Source organism: Hyla sarda, unplaced genomic scaffold (assembly GCF_029499605.1).
Source record: "Hyla sarda isolate aHylSar1 unplaced genomic scaffold, aHylSar1.hap1 scaffold_1364, whole genome shotgun sequence".
Taxonomy (NCBI): domain Eukaryota; kingdom Metazoa; phylum Chordata; class Amphibia; order Anura; family Hylidae; genus Hyla; species Hyla sarda.
Window position 1 is genome coordinate 46774 of NW_026607992.1, and position 18846 is coordinate 65619.

The window sequence follows — 18846 nt, forward strand, 5'->3', positions numbered from 1 at the left end:
TGCAGGCATGTCCTCTATGCTTACAGCTTCCCGTGGGTGTTGGTTTGATACCGTTTGGGGACAGCCAAGGAGGCATCTGCAGGCAACAAAGGTAGGTGTGTGCTTGTGTGTGTGTTTCCTATGCAGATCCTAAGCCCAGTGTCACATGCAAGTAGGAGGAGTAAGAAGGGTTCCTGGCAAATCCGGGTTATGGATTGCATTTAAAAAGGCCCCGTGGGAGTGCAATGGGCCCCTGTCTTGCTGCTTAGCAATAATGGTATGGGTTTAGGTTCTGCTGTGTGTACTGGTGGTTGACTGCCCCCCAGCCCAGAGTGTGCATGGAAAATTGTCTGGCAGCCTCCCTGACAGCAAGCAGTGATAGTGCCCATGAAGGGGACCTTGTTGGGCCCGCCCCTTTCACGGTTATCGCTTCTCGGCCTTTTGGCTAAGATCAAGTGTAGTATCTGTTCTTATCAGTTTAATATCTGATACGTCCCCTATCTGGGGACCATATATTAAATGGATTTTTGAGAACGGGGGCCGATTTCGAAGCTTGCTTCCGTCGCCCTATGCATTGACCCGATATGGCAGTATCTTCGGGTACAGTGCACCACCCCCTTACAGGGTTAAAAAGAAAGATTCCTACTTTCATTGCTACCTGCTTGCTGGCTAGCCAGCTAGCCAGCCCTGTGGGCCTTGCTGCTGCTGCAGCCAAAAAACAAAAGGTGGTGCTGCTGCTGCTTCTGCTGCTTCTGCTTCTGCTTGTGTCTGGCCCCTGTTGGAGCGTCCAGGCACAGGACTTCTGCTGCTGCTGACTAAATGGCCTCCTTAATTGGATCATTTGAGTAGCCAGCACACCTGTGCAGGTAGGGCATGACATGATAGGCAGCTGCCTTGATAGCGGGTGGGTGCTGAATGTTCCTAATTGACAAAATAAGATTAATGCTTATGAAGAAATATAAAATCTCATCCCTTCCCCAATATCGCGCCACACCCCTACCCCTTAATTCCCTGGTTGAACGTGATGGACATATGTCTTTTTTCGACCGTACTAACTATGTAACTATGTAACATAACATGGGGGGGGGGGGTCTCCTGGCTGTTCACACAGGTGTGTCATTGCTGTACATTGACCATGCATTGCTTCTGTGGTATTGCAAAGGCAAAGACAAATGCTTCCAGCCATCCATTGCACTAATGGATTGGTCATCAGCTGGCTGTCTATGTCCCGCATCAATATAGACCAAAGTACAGAGGGTTAGGCTATGCTATTGTGCATCAGAAGGTGCGAGGCCCTTGCTAAATTCTGTGCACAGACTTTGAGATCTATGCTTTAGACTGTATCTAAACCTGCTCCAACATGGACTGACATTCTGGCCTACTTTCAGCCGATGCGACTTGTCTGTCGCTGAACAGTCGCTTTTTATGTATTCAGCACCTATGTATAATGTTGTAAAAATGCTCTAGAAGCTAAAGTCGCAGAAATGTCACACATATTTGGCCTGCAACTTTCTGTGCGACAAATTCAGACAGGAAAAATCAGTATAAATCCTTAGAAAATTATCCCCCAGTGTCTCCATCTGCTGGCGGTATTGAATAAGCATTGCTGCACTGATGGGGTATGCATTAGACGAAAAAAAAGAAGAAAAAGAAGAATAATACGCCCAGAAAAGAGGCGAAAAGGAGAAAAACGTAAAAAAACGTGAAAAAAAAGTAAGAGGAAGAGAAGGGAAAAAAAGGTGGAAATGGGTTTAAAAGTGATTTCGGCGGAGAAATATATATATATATATATATATATATATATATATATATATATATATGCGCACACACACACATAGATATAAACGTATTCTCCGTTGAGATATTGCAGCCGCTGCTGTGTCCAGGCCCAGGAGCCTTAGCACTGTGCTGTGATGTCACTCAATACCACTGACATCACTAGGTGTAAACAACATCTCTCCTTTGCTGTGTATGTGACTATGGAGCTGTTTGGTGATGTCGTCTATTACGGCCTTCATAGAAGCAACAGGAGATTGTTGCATCCATCTTGAACCCTCAGAACTACAGTGCTATGATGTCACTCACTTCCACAGGCCTTGCAGAGTGTAAACAACAACAACCCAGCTTTGTTGTGTATGTAACCAAAGGGATTTGTGATGTCACCTAGAACCTTCACAGCAGCGACAGCTTTATGAGGAGCATCAGCACTGCTCTGCCTGAGCAGAACCATCACCGCCATAGGTTGTCAAATAACCCGGATTTAACCCACACAGGTAAGTCCAATGGGGTGCAGGCATGTCCTCTATGCTTACAGCTTCCCGTGGGTGTTGGTTTGATACCGTTTGGGGACAGCCAAGGAGGCATCTGCAGGCAACAAAGGTAGGTGTGTGCTTGTGTGTGTGTTTCCTATGCAGATCCTAAGCCCAGTGTCACATGCAAGTAGGAGGAGTAAGAAGGGTTCCTGGCAAATCCGGGTTATGGATTGCATTTAAAAAGGCCCCGTGGGAGTGCAATGGGCCCCTGTCTTGCTGCTTAGCAATAATGGTATGGGTTTAGGTTCTGCTGTGTGTACTGGTGGTTGACTGCCCCCCAGCCCAGAGTGTGCATGGAAAATTGTCTGGCAGCCTCCCTGACAGCAAGCAGTGATAGTGCCCATGAAGGGGACCTTGTTGGGCCCGCCCCTTTCACGGTTATCGCTTCTCGGCCTTTTGGCTAAGATCAAGTGTAGTATCTGTTCTTATCAGTTTAATATCTGATACGTCCCCTATCTGGGGACCATATATTAAATGGATTTTTGAGAACGGGGGCCGATTTCGAAGCTTGCTTCCGTCGCCCTATGCATTGACCCGATATGGCAGTATCTTCGGGTACAGTGCACCACCCCCTTACAGGGTTAAAAAGAAAGATTCCTACTTTCATTGCTACCTGCTTGCTGGCTAGCCAGCTAGCCAGCCCTGTGGGCCTTGCTGCTGCTGCAGCCAAAAAACAAAAGGTGGTGCTGCTGCTGCTTCTGCAGCTTCTGCTTCTGCTTGTGTCTGGCCCCTGTTGGAGCGTCCAGGCACAGGACTTCTGCTGCTGCTGACTAAATGGCCTCCTTAATTGGATCATTTGAGTAGCCAGCACACCTGTGCAGGTAGGGCATGACATGATAGGCAGCTGCCTTGATAGCGGGTGGGTGCTGAATGTTCCTAATTGACAAAATAAGATTAATGCTTATGAAGAAATATAAAATCTCATCCCTTCCCCAATATCGCGCCACACCCCTACCCCTTAATTCCCTGGTTGAACGTGATGGACATATGTCTTTTTTCGACCGTACTAACTATGTAACTATGTAACATAACATGGGGGGGGGGGTCTCCTGGCTGTTCACACAGGTGTGTCATTGCTGTACATTGACCATGCATTGCTTCTGTGGTATTGCAAAGGCAAAGACAAATGCTTCCAGCCATCCATTGCACTAATGGATTGGTCATCAGCTGGCTGTCTATGTCCCGCATCAATATAGACCAAAGTACAGAGGGTTAGGCTATGCTATTGTGCACCTACCTGATGCATCAGAAGGTGCGAGGCCCTTGCTAAATTCTGTGCACAGACTTTGAGATCTATGCTTTAGACTGTATCTAAACCTGCTCCAACATGGACTGACATTCTGGCCTACTTTCAGCCGATGCGACTTGTCTGTCGCTGAACAGTCGCTTTTTATGTATTCAGCACCTATGTATAATGTTGTAAAAATGCTCTAGAAGCTAAAGTCGCAGAAATGTCACACATATTTGGCCTGCAACTTTCTGTGCGACAAATTCAGACAGGAAAAATCAGTATAAATCCTTAGAAAATTATCCCCCAGTGTCTCCATCTGCTGGCGGTATTGAATAAGCATTGCTGCACTGATGGGGTATGCATTAGACGAAAAAAAAGAAGAAAAATAAGAATAATACGCCCAGAAAAGAGGCGAAAAGGAGAAAAACGTAAAAAAACGTGAAAAAAAAGTAAGAGGAAGAGAAGGGAAAAAAAGGTGGAAATGGGTTTAAAAGTGATTTCGGCGGAGAAATATATATATATATATATATATATATATATATATATATATATATATATGCGCACACACACACATAGATATAAACGTATTCTCCGTTGAGATATTGCAGCCGCTGCTGTGTCCAGGCCCAGGAGCCTTAGCACTGTGCTGTGATGTCACTCAATACCACTGACATCACTAGGTGTAAACAACATCTCTCCTTTGCTGTGTATGTGACTATGGAGCTGTTTGTTGATGTCGTCTATTACGGCCTTCATAGAAGCAACAGGAGATTGTTGCATCCATCTTGAACCCTCAGAACTACAGTGCTATGATGTCACTCACTTCCACAGGCCTTGCAGAGTGTAAACAACAACAACCCAGCTTTGTTGTGTATGTAACCAAAGGGATTTGTGATGTCACCTAGAACCTTCACAGCAGCGACAGCTTTATGAGGAGCATCAGCACTGCTCTGCCTGAGCAGAACCATCACCGCCATAGGTTGTCAAATAACCCGGATTTAACCCACACAGGTAAGTCCAATGGGGTGCAGGCATGTCCTCTATGCTTACAGCTTCCCGTGGGTGTTGGTTTGATACCGTTTGGGGACAGCCAAGGAGGCATCTGCAGGCAACAAAGGTAGGTGTGTGCTTGTGTGTGTGTTTCCTATGCAGATCCTAAGCCCAGTGTCACATGCAAGTAGGAGGAGTAAGAAGGGTTCCTGGCAAATCCGGGTTATGGATTGCATTTAAAAAGGCCCCGTGGGAGTGCAATGGGCCCCTGTCTTGCTGCTTAGCAATAATGGTATGGGTTTAGGTTCTGCTGTGTGTACTGGTGGTTGACTGCCCCCCAGCCCAGAGTGTGCATGGAAAATTGTCTGGCAGCCTCCCTGACAGCAAGCAGTGATAGAGCCCATGAAGGGGACCTTGTTGGGCCCGCCCCTTTCACGGTTATCGCTTCTCGGCCTTTTGGCTAAGATCAAGTGTAGTATCTGTTCTTATCAGTTTAATATCTGATACGTCCCCTATCTGGGGACCATATATTAAATGGATTTTTGAGAACGGGGGCCGATTTCGAAGCTTGCTTCCGTCGCCCTATGCATTGACCCGATATGGCAGTATCTTCGGGTACAGTGCACCACCCCCTTACAGGGTTAAAAAGAAAGATTCCTACTTTCATTGCTACCTGCTTGCTGGCTAGCCAGCTAGCCAGCCCTGTGGGCCTTGCTGCTGCTGCAGCCAAAAAACAAAAGGTGGTGCTGCTGCTGCTTCTGCTGCTTCTGCTTCTGCTTGTGTCTGGCCCCTGTTGGAGCGTCCAGGCACAGGACTTCTGCTGCTGCTGACTAAATGGCCTCCTTAATTGGATCATTTGAGTAGCCAGCACACCTGTGCAGGTAGGGCATGACATGATAGGCAGCTGCCTTGATAGCGGGTGGGTGCTGAATGTTCCTAATTGACAAAATAAGATTAATGCTTATGAAGAAATATAAAATCTCATCCCTTCCCCAATATCGCGCCACACCCCTACCCCTTAATTCCCTGGTTGAACGTGATGGACATATGTCTTTTTTCGACCGTACTAACTATGTAACTATGTAACATAACATGGGGGGGGGGGTCTCCTGGCTGTTCACACAGGTGTGTCATTGCTGTACATTGACCATGCATTGCTTCTGTGGTATTGCAAAGGCAAAGACAAATGCTTCCAGCCATCCATTGCACTAATGGATTGGTCATCAGCTGGCTGTCTATGTCCCGCATCAATATAGACCAAAGTACAGAGGGTTAGGCTATGCTATTGTGCACCTACCTGATGCATCAGAAGGTGCGAGGCCCTTGCTAAATTCTGTGCACAGACTTTGAGATCTATGCTTTAGACTGTATCTAAACCTGCTCCAACATGGACTGACATTCTGGCCTACTTTCAGCCGATGCGACTTGTCTGTCGCTGAACAGTCGCTTTTTATGTATTCAGCACCTATGTATAATGTTGTAAAAATGCTCTAGAAGCTAAAGTCGCAGAAATGTCACACATATTTGGCCTGCAACTTTCTGTGCGACAAATTCAGACAGGAAAAATCAGTATAAATCCTTAGAAAATTATCCCCCAGTGTCTCCATCTGCTGGCGGTATTGAATAAGCATTGCTGCACTGATGGGGTATGCATTAGACGAAAAAAAAGAAGAAAAAGAAGAATAATACGCCCAGAAAAGAGGCGAAAAGGAGAAAAACGTAAAAAAACGTGAAAAAAAAGTAAGAGGAAGAGAAGGGAAAAAAAGGTGGAAATGGGTTTAAAAGTGATTTCGGCGGAGAAATATATATATATATATATATATATATATATATATATATATATACGCGCACACACACACATAGATATAAACGTATTCTCCGTTGAGATATTGCAGCCGCTGCTGTGTCCAGGCCCAGGAGCCTTAGCACTGTGCTGTGATGTCACTCAATACCACTGACATCACTAGGTGTAAACAACATCTCTCCTTTGCTGTGTATGTGACTATGGAGCTGTTTGGTGATGTCGTCTATTACGGCCTTCATAGAAGCAACAGGAGATTGTTGCATCCATCTTGAACCCTCAGAACTACAGTGCTATGATGTCACTCACTTCCACAGGCCTTGCAGAGTGTAAACAACAACAACCCAGCTTTGTTGTGTATGTAACCAAAGGGATTTGTGATGTCACCTAGAACCTTCACAGCAGCGACAGCTTTATGAGGAGCATCAGCACTGCTCTGCCTGAGCAGAACCATCACCGCCATAGGTTGTCAAATAACCCGGATTTAACCCACACAGGTAAGTCCAATGGGGTGCAGGCATGTCCTCTATGCTTACAGCTTCCCGTGGGTGTTGGTTTGATACCGTTTGGGGACAGCCAAGGAGGCATCTGCAGGCAACAAAGGTAGGTGTGTGCTTGTGTGTGTGTTTCCTATGCAGATCCTAAGCCCAGTGTCACATGCAAGTAGGAGGAGTAAGAAGGGTTCCTGGCAAATCCGGGTTATGGATTGCATTTAAAAAGGCCCCGTGGGAGTGCAATGGGCCCCTGTCTTGCTGCTTAGCAATAATGGTATGGGTTTAGGTTCTGCTGTGTGTACTGGTGGTTGACTGCCCCCCAGCCCAGAGTGTGCATGGAAAATTGTCTGGCAGCCTCCCTGACAGCAAGCAGTGATAGTGCCCATGAAGGGGACCTTGTTGGGCCCGCCCCTTTCACGGTTATCGCTTCTCGGCCTTTTGGCTAAGATCAAGTGTAGTATCTGTTCTTATCAGTTTAATATCTGATACGTCCCCTATCTGGGGACCATATATTAAATGGATTTTTGAGAACGGGGGCCGATTTCGAAGCTTGCTTCCGTCGCCCTATGCATTGACCCGATATGGCAGTATCTTCGGGTACAGTGCACCACCCCCTTACAGGGTTAAAAAGAAAGATTCCTACTTTCATTGCTACCTGCTTGCTGGCTAGCCAGCTAGCCAGCCCTGTGGGCCTTGCTGCTGCTGCAGCCAAAAAACAAAAGGTGGTGCTGCTGCTGCTTCTGCTGCTTCTGCTTCTGCTTGTGTCTGGCCCCTGTTGGAGCGTCCAGGCACAGGACTTCTGCTGCTGCTGACTAAATGGCCTCCTTAATTGGATCATTTGAGTAGCCAGCACACCTGTGCAGGTAGGGCATGACATGATAGGCAGCTGCCTTGATAGCGGGTGGGTGCTGAATGTTCCTAATTGACAAAATAAGATTAATGCTTATGAAGAAATATAAAATCTCATCCCTTCCCCAATATCGCGCCACACCCCTACCCCTTAATTCCCTGGTTGAACGTGATGGACATATGTCTTTTTTCGACCGTACTAACTATGTAACTATGTAACATAACATGGGGGGGGGGTCTCCTGGCTGTTCACACAGGTGTGTCATTGCTGTACATTGACCATGCATTGCTTCTGTGGTATTGCAAAGGCAAAGACAAATGCTTCCAGCCATCCATTGCACTAATGGATTGGTCATCAGCTGGCTGTCTATGTCCCGCATCAATATAGACCAAAGTACAGAGGGTTAGGCTATGCTATTGTGCACCTACCTGATGCATCAGAAGGTGCGAGGCCCTTGCTAAATTCTGTGCACAGACTTTGAGATCTATGCTTTAGACTGTATCTAAACCTGCTCCAACATGGACTGACATTCTGGCCTACTTTCAGCCGATGCGACTTGTCTGTCGCTGAACAGTCGCTTTTTATGTATTCAGCACCTATGTATAATGTTGTAAAAATGCTCTAGAAGCTAAAGTCGCAGAAATGTCACACATATTTGGCCTGCAACTTTCTGTGCGACAAATTCAGACAGGAAAAATCAGTATAAATCCTTAGAAAATTATCCCCCAGTGTCTCCATCTGCTGGCGGTATTGAATAAGCATTGCTGCACTGATGGGGTATGCATTAGACGAAAAAAAAAGAAGAAAAAGAAGAATAATACGCCCAGAAAAGAGGCGAAAAGGAGAAAAACGTAAAAAAACGTGAAAAAAAAGTAAGAGGAAGAGAAGGGAAAAAAAGGTGGAAATGGGTTTAAAAGTGATTTCGGCGGAGAAATATATATATATATATATATATATATATATATATATATATATATGCGCACACACACACATAGATATAAACGTATTCTCCGTTGAGATATTGCAGCCGCTGCTGTGTCCAGGCCCAGGAGCCTTAGCACTGTGCTGTGATGTCACTCAATACCACTGACATCACTAGGTGTAAACAACATCTCTCCTTTGCTGTGTATGTGACTATGGAGCTGTTTGGTGATGTCGTCTATTACGGCCTTCATAGAAGCAACAGGAGATTGTTGCATCCATCTTGAACCCTCAGAACTACAGTGCTATGATGTCACTCACTTCCACAGGCCTTGCAGAGTGTAAACAACAACAACCCAGCTTTGTTGTGTATGTAACCAAAGGGATTTGTGATGTCACCTAGAACCTTCACAGCAGCGACAGCTTTATGAGGAGCATCAGCACTGCTCTGCCTGAGCAGAACCATCACCGCCATAGGTTGTCAAATAACCCGGATTTAACCCACACAGGTAAGTCCAATGGGGTGCAGGCATGTCCTCTATGCTTACAGCTTCCCGTGGGTGTTGGTTTGATACCGTTTGGGGACAGCCAAGGAGGCATCTGCAGGCAACAAAGGTAGGTGTGTGCTTGTGTGTGTGTTTCCTATGCAGATCCTAAGCCCAGTGTCACATGCAAGTAGGAGGAGTAAGAAGGGTTCCTGGCAAATCCGGGTTATGGATTGCATTTAAAAAGGCCCCGTGGGAGTGCAATGGGCCCCTGTCTTGCTGCTTAGCAATAATGGTATGGGTTTAGGTTCTGCTGTGTGTACTGGTGGTTGACTGCCCCCCAGCCCAGAGTGTGCATGGAAAATTGTCTGGCAGCCTCCCTGACAGCAAGCAGTGATAGTGCCCATGAAGGGGACCTTGTTGGGCCCGCCCCTTTCACGGTTATCGCTTCTCGGCCTTTTGGCTAAGATCAAGTGTAGTATCTGTTCTTATCAGTTTAATATCTGATACGTCCCCTATCTGGGGACCATATATTAAATGGATTTTTGAGAACGGGGGCCGATTTCGAAGCTTGCTTCCGTCGCCCTATGCATTGACCCGATATGGCAGTATCTTCGGGTACAGTGCACCACCCCCTTACAGGGTTAAAAAGAAAGATTCCTACTTTCATTGCTACCTGCTTGCTGGCTAGCCAGCTAGCCAGCCCTGTGGGCCTTGCTGCTGCTGCAGCCAAAAAACAAAAGGTGGTGCTGCTGCTGCTTCTGCTGCTTCTGCTTCTGCTTGTGTCTGGCCCCTGTTGGAGCGTCCAGGCACAGGACTTCTGCTGCTGCTGACTAAATGGCCTCCTTAATTGGATCATTTGAGTAGCCAGCACACCTGTGCAGGTAGGGCATGACATGATAGGCAGCTGCCTTGATAGCGGGTGGGTGCTGAATGTTCCTAATTGACAAAATAAGATTAATGCTTATGAAGAAATATAAAATCTCATCCCTTCCCCAATATCGCGCCACACCCCTACCCCTTAATTCCCTGGTTGAACGTGATGGACATATGTCTTTTTTCGACCGTACTAACTATGTAACTATGTAACATAACATGGGGGGGGGGGTCTCCTGGCTGTTCACACAGGTGTGTCATTGCTGTACATTGACCATGCATTGCTTCTGTGGTATTGCAAAGGCAAAGACAAATGCTTCCAGCCATCCATTGCACTAATGGATTGGTCATCAGCTGGCTGTCTATGTCCCGCATCAATATAGACCAAAGTACAGAGGGTTAGGCTATGCTATTGTGCACCTACCTGATGCATCAGAAGGTGCGAGGCCCTTGCTAAATTCTGTGCACAGACTTTGAGATCTATGCTTTAGACTGTATCTAAACCTGCTCCAACATGGACTGACATTCTGGCCTACTTTCAGCCGATGCGACTTGTCTGTCGCTGAACAGTCGCTTTTTATGTATTCAGCACCTATGTATAATGTTGTAAAAATGCTCTAGAAGCTAAAGTCGCAGAAATGTCACACATATTTGGCCTGCAACTTTCTGTGCGACAAATTCAGACAGGAAAAATCAGTATAAATCCTTAGAAAATTATCCCCCAGTGTCTCCATCTGCTGGCGGTATTGAATAAGCATTGCTGCACTGATGGGGTATGCATTAGACGAAAAAAAAGAAGAAAAAGAAGAATAATACGCCCAGAAAAGAGGCGAAAAGGAGAAAAACTTAAAAAAACGTGAAAAAAAAGTAAGAGGAAGAGAAGGGAAAAAAAGGTGGAAATGGGTTTAAAAGTGATTTCGGCGGAGAAATATATATATATATATATATATATATATATATATATATATATATGCGCACACACACACATAGATATAAACGTATTCTCCGTTGAGATATTGCAGCCGCTGCTGTGTCCAGGCCCAGGAGCCTTAGCACTGTGCTGTGATGTCACTCAATACCACTGACATCACTAGGTGTAAACAACATCTCTCCTTTGCTGTGTATGTGACTATGGAGCTGTTTGGTGATGTCGTCTATTACGGCCTTCATAGAAGCAACAGGAGATTGTTGCATCCATCTTGAACCCTCAGAACTACAGTGCTATGATGTCACTCACTTCCACAGGCCTTGCAGAGTGTAAACAACAACAACCCAGCTTTGTTGTGTATGTAACCAAAGGGATTTGTGATGTCACCTAGAACCTTCACAGCAGCGACAGCTTTATGAGGAGCATCAGCACTGCTCTGCCTGAGCAGAACCATCACCGCCATAGGTTGTCAAATAACCCGGATTTAACCCACACAGGTAAGTCCAATGGGGTGCAGGCATGTCCTCTATGCTTACAGCTTCCCGTGGGTGTTGGTTTGATACCGTTTGGGGACAGCCAAGGAGGCATCTGCAGGCAACAAAGGTAGGTGTGTGCTTGTGTGTGTGTTTCCTATGCAGATCCTAAGCCCAGTGTCACATGCAAGTAGGAGGAGTAAGAAGGGTTCCTGGCAAATCCGGGTTATGGATTGCATTTAAAAAGGCCCCGTGGGAGTGCAATGGGCCCCTGTCTTGCTGCTTAGCAATAATGGTATGGGTTTAGGTTCTGCTGTGTGTACTGGTGGTTGACTGCCCCCCAGCCCAGAGTGTGCATGGAAAATTGTCTGGCAGCCTCCCTGACAGCAAGCAGTGATAGTGCCCATGAAGGGGACCTTGTTGGGCCCGCCCCTTTCACGGTTATCGCTTCTCGGCCTTTTGGCTAAGATCAAGTGTAGTATCTGTTCTTATCAGTTTAATATCTGATACGTCCCCTATCTGGGGACCATATATTAAATGGATTTTTGAGAACGGGGGCCGATTTCGAAGCTTGCTTCCGTCGCCCTATGCATTGACCCGATATGGCAGTATCTTCGGGTACAGTGCACCACCCCCTTACAGGGTTAAAAAGAAAGATTCCTACTTTCATTGCTACCTGCTTGCTGGCTAGCCAGCTAGCCAGCCCTGTGGGCCTTGCTGCTGCTGCAGCCAAAAAACAAAAGGTGGTGCTGCTGCTGCTTCTGCTGCTTCTGCTTCTGCTTGTGTCTGGCCCCTGTTGGAGCGTCCAGGCACAGGACTTCTGCTGCTGCTGACTAAATGGCCTCCTTAATTGGATCATTTGAGTAGCCAGCACACCTGTGCAGGTAGGGCATGACATGATAGGCAGCTGCCTTGATAGCGGGTGGGTGCTGAATGTTCCTAATTGACAAAATAAGATTAATGCTTATGAAGAAATATAAAATCTCATCCCTTCCCCAATATCGCGCCACACCCCTACCCCTTAATTCCCTGGTTGAACGTGATGGACATATGTCTTTTTTCGACCGTACTAACTATGTAACTATGTAACATAACATGGGGGGGGGGTCTCCTGGCTGTTCACACAGGTGTGTCATTGCTGTACATTGACCATGCATTGCTTCTGTGGTATTGCAAAGGCAAAGACAAATGCTTCCAGCCATCCATTGCACTAATGGATTGGTCATCAGCTGGCTGTCTATGTCCCGCATCAATATAGACCAAAGTACAGAGGGTTAGGCTATGCTATTGTGCACCTACCTGATGCATCAGAAGGTGCGAGGCCCTTGCTAAATTCTGTGCACAGACTTTGAGATCTATGCTTTAGACTGTATCTAAACCTGCTCCAACATGGACTGACATTCTGGCCTACTTTCAGCCGATGCGACTTGTCTGTCGCTGAACAGTCGCTTTTTATGTATTCAGCACCTATGTATAATGTTGTAAAAATGCTCTAGAAGCTAAAGTCGCAGAAATGTCACACATATTTGGCCTGCAACTTTCTGTGCGACAAATTCAGACAGGAAAAATCAGTATAAATCCTTAGAAAATTATCCCCCAGTGTCTCCATCTGCTGGCGGTATTGAATAAGCATTGCTGCACTGATGGGGTATGCATTAGACGAAAAAAAAGAAGAAAAAGAAGAATAATACGCCCAGAAAAGAGGCGAAAAGGAGAAAAACGTAAAAAAACGTGAAAAAAAAGTAAGAGGAAGAGAAGGGAAAAAAAGGTGGAAATGGGTTTAAAAGTGATTTCGGCGGAGAAATATATATATATATATATATATATATATATATATATATATATGCGCACACACACACATAGATATAAACGTATTCTCCGTTGAGATATTGCAGCCGCTGCTGTGTCCAGGCCCAGGAGCCTTAGCACTGTGCTGTGATGTCACTCAATACCACTGACATCACTAGGTGTAAACAACATCTCTCCTTTGCTGTGTATGTGACTATGGAGCTGTTTGGTGATGTCGTCTATTACGGCCTTCATAGAAGCAACAGGAGATTGTTGCATCCATCTTGAACCCTCAGAACTACAGTGCTATGATGTCACTCACTTCCACAGGCCTTGCAGAGTGTAAACAACAACAACCCAGCTTTGTTGTGTATGTAACCAAAGGGATTTGTGATGTCACCTAGAACCTTCACAGCAGCGACAGCTTTATGAGGAGCATCAGCACTGCTCTGCCTGAGCAGAACCATCACCGCCATAGGTTGTCAAATAACCCGGATTTAACCCACACAGGTAAGTCCAATGGGGTGCAGGCATGTCCTCTATGCTTACAGCTTCCCGTGGGTGTTGGTTTGATACCGTTTGGGGACAGCCAAGGAGGCATCTGCAGGCAACAAAGGTAGGTGTGTGCTTGTGTGTGTGTTTCCTATGCAGATCCTAAGCCCAGTGTCACATGCAAGTAGGAGGAGTAAGAAGGGTTCCTGGCAAATCCGGGTTATGGATTGCATTTAAAAAGGCCCCGTGGGAGTGCAATGGGCCCCTGTCTTGCTGCTTAGCAATAATGGTATGGGTTTAGGTTCTGCTGTGTGTACTGGTGGTTGACTGCCCCCCAGCCCAGAGTGTGCATGGAAAATTGTCTGGCAGCCTCCCTGACAGCAAGCAGTGATAGTGCCCATGAAGGGGACCTTGTTGGGCCCGCCCCTTTCACGGTTATCGCTTCTCGGCCTTTTGGCTAAGATCAAGTGTAGTATCTGTTCTTATCAGTTTAATATCTGATACGTCCCCTATCTGGGGACCATATATTAAATGGATTTTTGAGAACGGGGGCCGATTTCGAAGCTTGCTTCCGTCGCCCTATGCATTGACCCGATATGGCAGTATCTTCGGGTACAGTGCACCACCCCCTTACAGGGTTAAAAAGAAAGATTCCTACTTTCATTGCTACCTGCTTGCTGGCTAGCCAGCTAGCCAGCCCTGTGGGCCTTGCTGCTGCTGCAGCCAAAAAACAAAAGGTGGTGCTGCTGCTGCTTCTGCTGCTTCTGCTTCTGCTTGTGTCTGGCCCCTGTTGGAGCGTCCAGGCACAGGACTTCTGCTGCTGCTGACTAAATGGCCTCCTTAATTGGATCATTTGAGTAGCCAGCACACCTGTGCAGGTAGGGCATGACATGATAGGCAGCTGCCTTGATAGCGGGTGGGTGCTGAATGTTCCTAATTGACAAAATAAGATTAATGCTTATGAAGAAATATAAAATCTCATCCCTTCCCCAATATCGCGCCACACCCCTACCCCTTAATTCCCTGGTTGAACGTGATGGACATATGTCTTTTTTCGACCGTACTAACTATGTAACTATGTAACATAACATGGGGGGGGGGTCTCCTGGCTGTTCACACAGGTGTGTCATTGCTGTACATTGACCATGCATTGCTTCTGTGGTATTGCAAAGGCAAAGACAAATGCTTCCAGCCATCCATTGCACTAATGGATTGGTCATCAGCTGGCTGTCTATGTCCCGCATCAATATAGACCAAAGTACAGAGGGTTAGGCTATGCTATTGTGCACCTACCTGATGCATCAGAAGGTGCGAGGCCCTTGCTAAATTCTGTGCACAGACTTTGAGATCTATGCTTTAGACTGTATCTAAACCTGCTCCAACATGGACTGACATTCTGGCCTACTTTCAGCCGATGCGACTTGTCTGTCGCTGAACAGTCGCTTTTTATGTATTCAGCACCTATGTATAATGTTGTAAAAATGCTCTAGAAGCTAAAGTCGCAGAAATGTCACACATATTTGGCCTGCAACTTTCTGTGCGACAAATTCAGACAGGAAAAATCAGTATAAATCCTTAGAAAATTATCCCCCAGTGTCTCCATCTGCTGGCGGTATTGAATAAGCATTGCTGCACTGATGGGGTATGCATTAGACGAAAAAAAAGAAGAAAAAGAAGAATAATACGCCCAGAAAAGAGGCGAAAAGGAGAAAAACGTAAAAAAACGTGAAAAAAAAGTAAGAGGAAGAGAAGGGAAAAAAAGGTGGAAATGGGTTTAAAAGTGATTTCGGCGGAGAAATATATATATATATATATATATATATATATATATATATATATATATGCGCACACACACACATAGATATAAACGTATTCTCCGTTGAGATATTGCAGCCGCTGCTGTGTCCAGGCCCAGGAGCCTTAGCACTGTGCTGTGATGTCACTCAATACCACTGACATCACTAGGTGTAAACAACATCTCTCCTTTGCTGTGTATGTGACTATGGAGCTGTTTGGTGATGTCGTCTATTATGGCCTTCATAGAAGCAACAGGAGATTGTTGCATCCATCTTGAACCCTCAGAACTACAGTGCTATGATGTCACTCACTTCCACAGGCCTTGCAGAGTGTAAACAACAACAACCCAGCTTTGTTGTGTATGTAACCAAAGGGATTTGTGATGTCACCTAGAACCTTCACAGCAGCGACAGCTTTATGAGGAGCATCAGCACTGCTCTGCCTGAGCAGAACCATCACCGCCATAGGTTGTCAAATAACCCGGATTTAACCCACACAGGTAAGTCCAATGGGGTGCAGGCATGTCCTCTATGCTTACAGCTTCCCGTGGGTGTTGGTTTGATACCGTTTGGGGACAGCCAAGGAGGCATCTGCAGGCAACAAAGGTAGGTGTGTGCTTGTGTGTGTGTTTCCTATGCAGATCCTAAGCCCAGTGTCACATGCAAGTAGGAGGAGTAAGAAGGGTTCCTGGCAAATCCGGGTTATGGATTGCATTTAAAAAGGCCCCGTGGGAGTGCAATGGGCCCCTGTCTTGCTGCTTAGCAATAATGGTATGGGTTTAGGTTCTGCTGTGTGTACTGGTGGTTGACTGCCCCCCAGCCCAGAGTGTGCATGGAAAATTGTCTGGCAGCCTCCCTGACAGCAAGCAGTGATAGTGCCCATGAAGGGGACCTTGTTGGGCCCGCCCCTTTCACGGTTATCGCTTCTCGGCCTTTTGGCTAAGATCAAGTGTAGTATCTGTTCTTATCAGTTTAATATCTGATACGTCCCCTATCTGGGGACCATATATTAAATGGATTTTTGAGAACGGGGGCCGATTTCGAAGCTTGCTTCCGTCGCCCTATGCATTGACCCGATATGGCAGTATCTTCGGGTACAGTGCACCACCCCCTTACAGGGTTAAAAAGAAAGATTCCTACTTTCATTGCTACCTGCTTGCTGGCTAGCCAGCTAGCCAGCCCTGTGGGCCTTGCTGCTGCTGCAGCCAAAAAACAAAAGGTGGTGCTGCTGCTGCTTCTGCTGCTTCTGCTTCTGCTTGTGTCTGGCCCCTGTTGGAGCGTCCAGGCACAGGACTTCTGCTGCTGCTGACTAAATGGCCTCCTTAATTGGATCATTTGAGTAGCCAGCACACCTGTGCAGGTAGGGCATGACATGATAGGCAGCTGCCTTGATAGCGGGTGGGTGCTGAATGTTCCTAATTGACAAAATAAGATTAATGCTTATGAAGAAATATAAAATCTCATCCCTTCCCCAATATCGCGCCACACCCCTACCCCTTAATTCCCTGGTTGAACGTGATGGACATATGTCTTTTTTCGACCGTACTAACTATGTAACTATGTAACATAACATGGGGGGGGGGGTCTCCTGGCTGTTCACACAGGTGTGTCATTGCTGTACATTGACCATGCATTGCTTCTGTGGTATTGCAAAGGCAAAGACAAATGCTTCCAGCCATCCATTGCACTAATGGATTGGTCATCAGCTGGCTGTCTATGTCCCGCATCAATATAGACCAAAGTACAGAGGGTTAGGCTATGCTATTGTGCACCTACCTGATGCATCAGAAGGTGCGAGGCCCTTGCTAAATTCTGTGCACAGACTTTGAGATCTATGCTTTAGACTGTATCTAAACCTGCTCCAACATGGACTGACATTCTGGCCTACTTTCAGCCGATGCGACTTGTCTGTCGCTGAACAGTCGCTTTTTATGTATTCAGCACCTATGTATAATGTTGTAAAAATGCTCTAGAAGCTAAAGTCGCAGAAATGTCACACATATTTGGCCTGCAACTTTCTGTGCGACAAATTCAGACAGGAAAAATCAGTATAAATCCTTAGAAAATTATCCCCCAGTGTCTCCATCTGCTGGCGGTATTGAATAAGCATTGCTGCACTGATGGGGTATGCATTAGACGAAAAAAAAGAAGAAAAAGAAGAATAATACGCCCAGAAAAGAGGCGAAAAGGAGAAAAACGTAAAAAAACGTGAAAAAAAAGTAAGAGGAAGAGAAGGGAAAAAAAGGTGGAAATGGGTTTAAAAGTGATTTCGGCGGAGAAATATATATATATATATATATATATATATATATATATATATATATGCGCACACACACACATAGATATAAACGTATTCTCCGTTGAGATATTGCAGCCGCTGCTGTGTCCAGGCCCAGGAGCCTTAGCACTGTGCTGTGATGTCACTCAATACCACTGACATCACTAGGTGTAAACAACATCTCTCCTTTGCTGTGTATGTGACTATGGAGCTGTTTGGTGATGTCGTCTATTACGGCCTTCATAGAAGCAACAGGAGATTGTTGCATCCATCTTGAACCCTCAGAACTACAGTGCTATGATGTCACTCACTTCCACAGGCCTTGCAGAGTGTAAACAACAACAACCCAGCTTTGTTGTGTATGTAACCAAAGGGATTTGTGATGTCACCTAGAACCTTCACAGCAGCGACAGCTTTATGAGGAGCATCAGCACTGCTCTGCCTGAGCAGAACCATCACCGCCATAGGTTGTCAAATAACCCGGATTTAACCCACACAGGTAAGTCCAATGGGGTGCAGGCATGTCCTCTATGCTTACAGCTTCCCGTGGGTGTTGGTTTGATACCGTTTGGGGACAGCCAAGGAGGCATCTGCAGGCAACAAATGTAGGTGTGTGCTTGTGTGTGTGTTTCCTATGCAGATCCTAAGCCCAGTGTCACATGCAAGTAGGAGGAGTAAGAAGGGTTCCTGGCAAATCCGGGTTATGGATTGCATTTAAAAAGGCCCCGTGGGAGTGCAATGGGCCCCTGTCTTGCTGCTTAGCAATAATGGTATGGGTTTAGGTTCTGCTGTGTGTACTGGTGGTTGACTGCCCCCCAGCCCAGAGTGTGCATGGAAAATTGTCTGGCAGCCTCCCTGACAGCAAGCAGTGATAGTGCCCATGAAGGGGACCTTGTTGGGCCCGCCCCTTTCACGGTTATCGCTTCTCGGCCTTTTGGCTAAGATCAAGTGTAGTATCTGTTCTTATCAGTTTAATATCTGATACGTCCCCTATCTGGGGACCATATATTAAATGGATTTTTGAGAACGGGGGCCGATTTCGAAGCTTGCTTCCGTCGCCCTATGCATTGACCCGATATGGCAGTATCTTCGGGTACAGTGCACCACCCCCTTACAGGGTTAAAAAGAAAGATTCCTACTTTCATTGCTACC

At 46.2% G+C, this 18846-nt stretch overlaps 9 non-coding genes across 9 annotated transcripts; all 9 read left to right on the forward strand.

The window, feature by feature from the left end:
• Positions 1–404: 404 nt before the first annotated feature.
• LOC130306250 (U2 spliceosomal RNA) lies at positions 405–595 on the forward strand. Its single transcript, XR_008855628.1, has one exon. It is a non-coding gene; the product is annotated as a U2 spliceosomal RNA (small nuclear RNA).
• Positions 596–2671: 2076 nt separating this feature from the next.
• On the forward strand, positions 2672–2862 carry LOC130306251 (U2 spliceosomal RNA). Its single transcript, XR_008855629.1, has one exon. It is a non-coding gene; the product is annotated as a U2 spliceosomal RNA (small nuclear RNA).
• Positions 2863–4952: 2090 nt separating this feature from the next.
• On the forward strand, positions 4953–5143 carry LOC130306253 (U2 spliceosomal RNA). The gene has a single exon (XR_008855631.1). It is a non-coding gene; the product is annotated as a U2 spliceosomal RNA (small nuclear RNA).
• A 2086-nt stretch (positions 5144–7229) lies between these two features.
• LOC130306254 (U2 spliceosomal RNA) lies at positions 7230–7420 on the forward strand. The gene has a single exon (XR_008855632.1). It is a non-coding gene; the product is annotated as a U2 spliceosomal RNA (small nuclear RNA).
• Positions 7421–9506: 2086 nt separating this feature from the next.
• LOC130306255 (U2 spliceosomal RNA) lies at positions 9507–9697 on the forward strand. The gene has a single exon (XR_008855633.1). It is a non-coding gene; the product is annotated as a U2 spliceosomal RNA (small nuclear RNA).
• Positions 9698–11783: 2086 nt separating this feature from the next.
• On the forward strand, positions 11784–11974 carry LOC130306256 (U2 spliceosomal RNA). The gene has a single exon (XR_008855634.1). It is a non-coding gene; the product is annotated as a U2 spliceosomal RNA (small nuclear RNA).
• Positions 11975–14057: 2083 nt separating this feature from the next.
• On the forward strand, positions 14058–14248 carry LOC130306257 (U2 spliceosomal RNA). Its single transcript, XR_008855635.1, has one exon. It is a non-coding gene; the product is annotated as a U2 spliceosomal RNA (small nuclear RNA).
• Positions 14249–16335: 2087 nt separating this feature from the next.
• Positions 16336–16526, forward strand: LOC130306258 (U2 spliceosomal RNA). The gene has a single exon (XR_008855636.1). It is a non-coding gene; the product is annotated as a U2 spliceosomal RNA (small nuclear RNA).
• Positions 16527–18612: 2086 nt separating this feature from the next.
• LOC130306260 (U2 spliceosomal RNA) lies at positions 18613–18803 on the forward strand. Its single transcript, XR_008855637.1, has one exon. It is a non-coding gene; the product is annotated as a U2 spliceosomal RNA (small nuclear RNA).
• Positions 18804–18846: the final 43 nt, after the last annotated feature.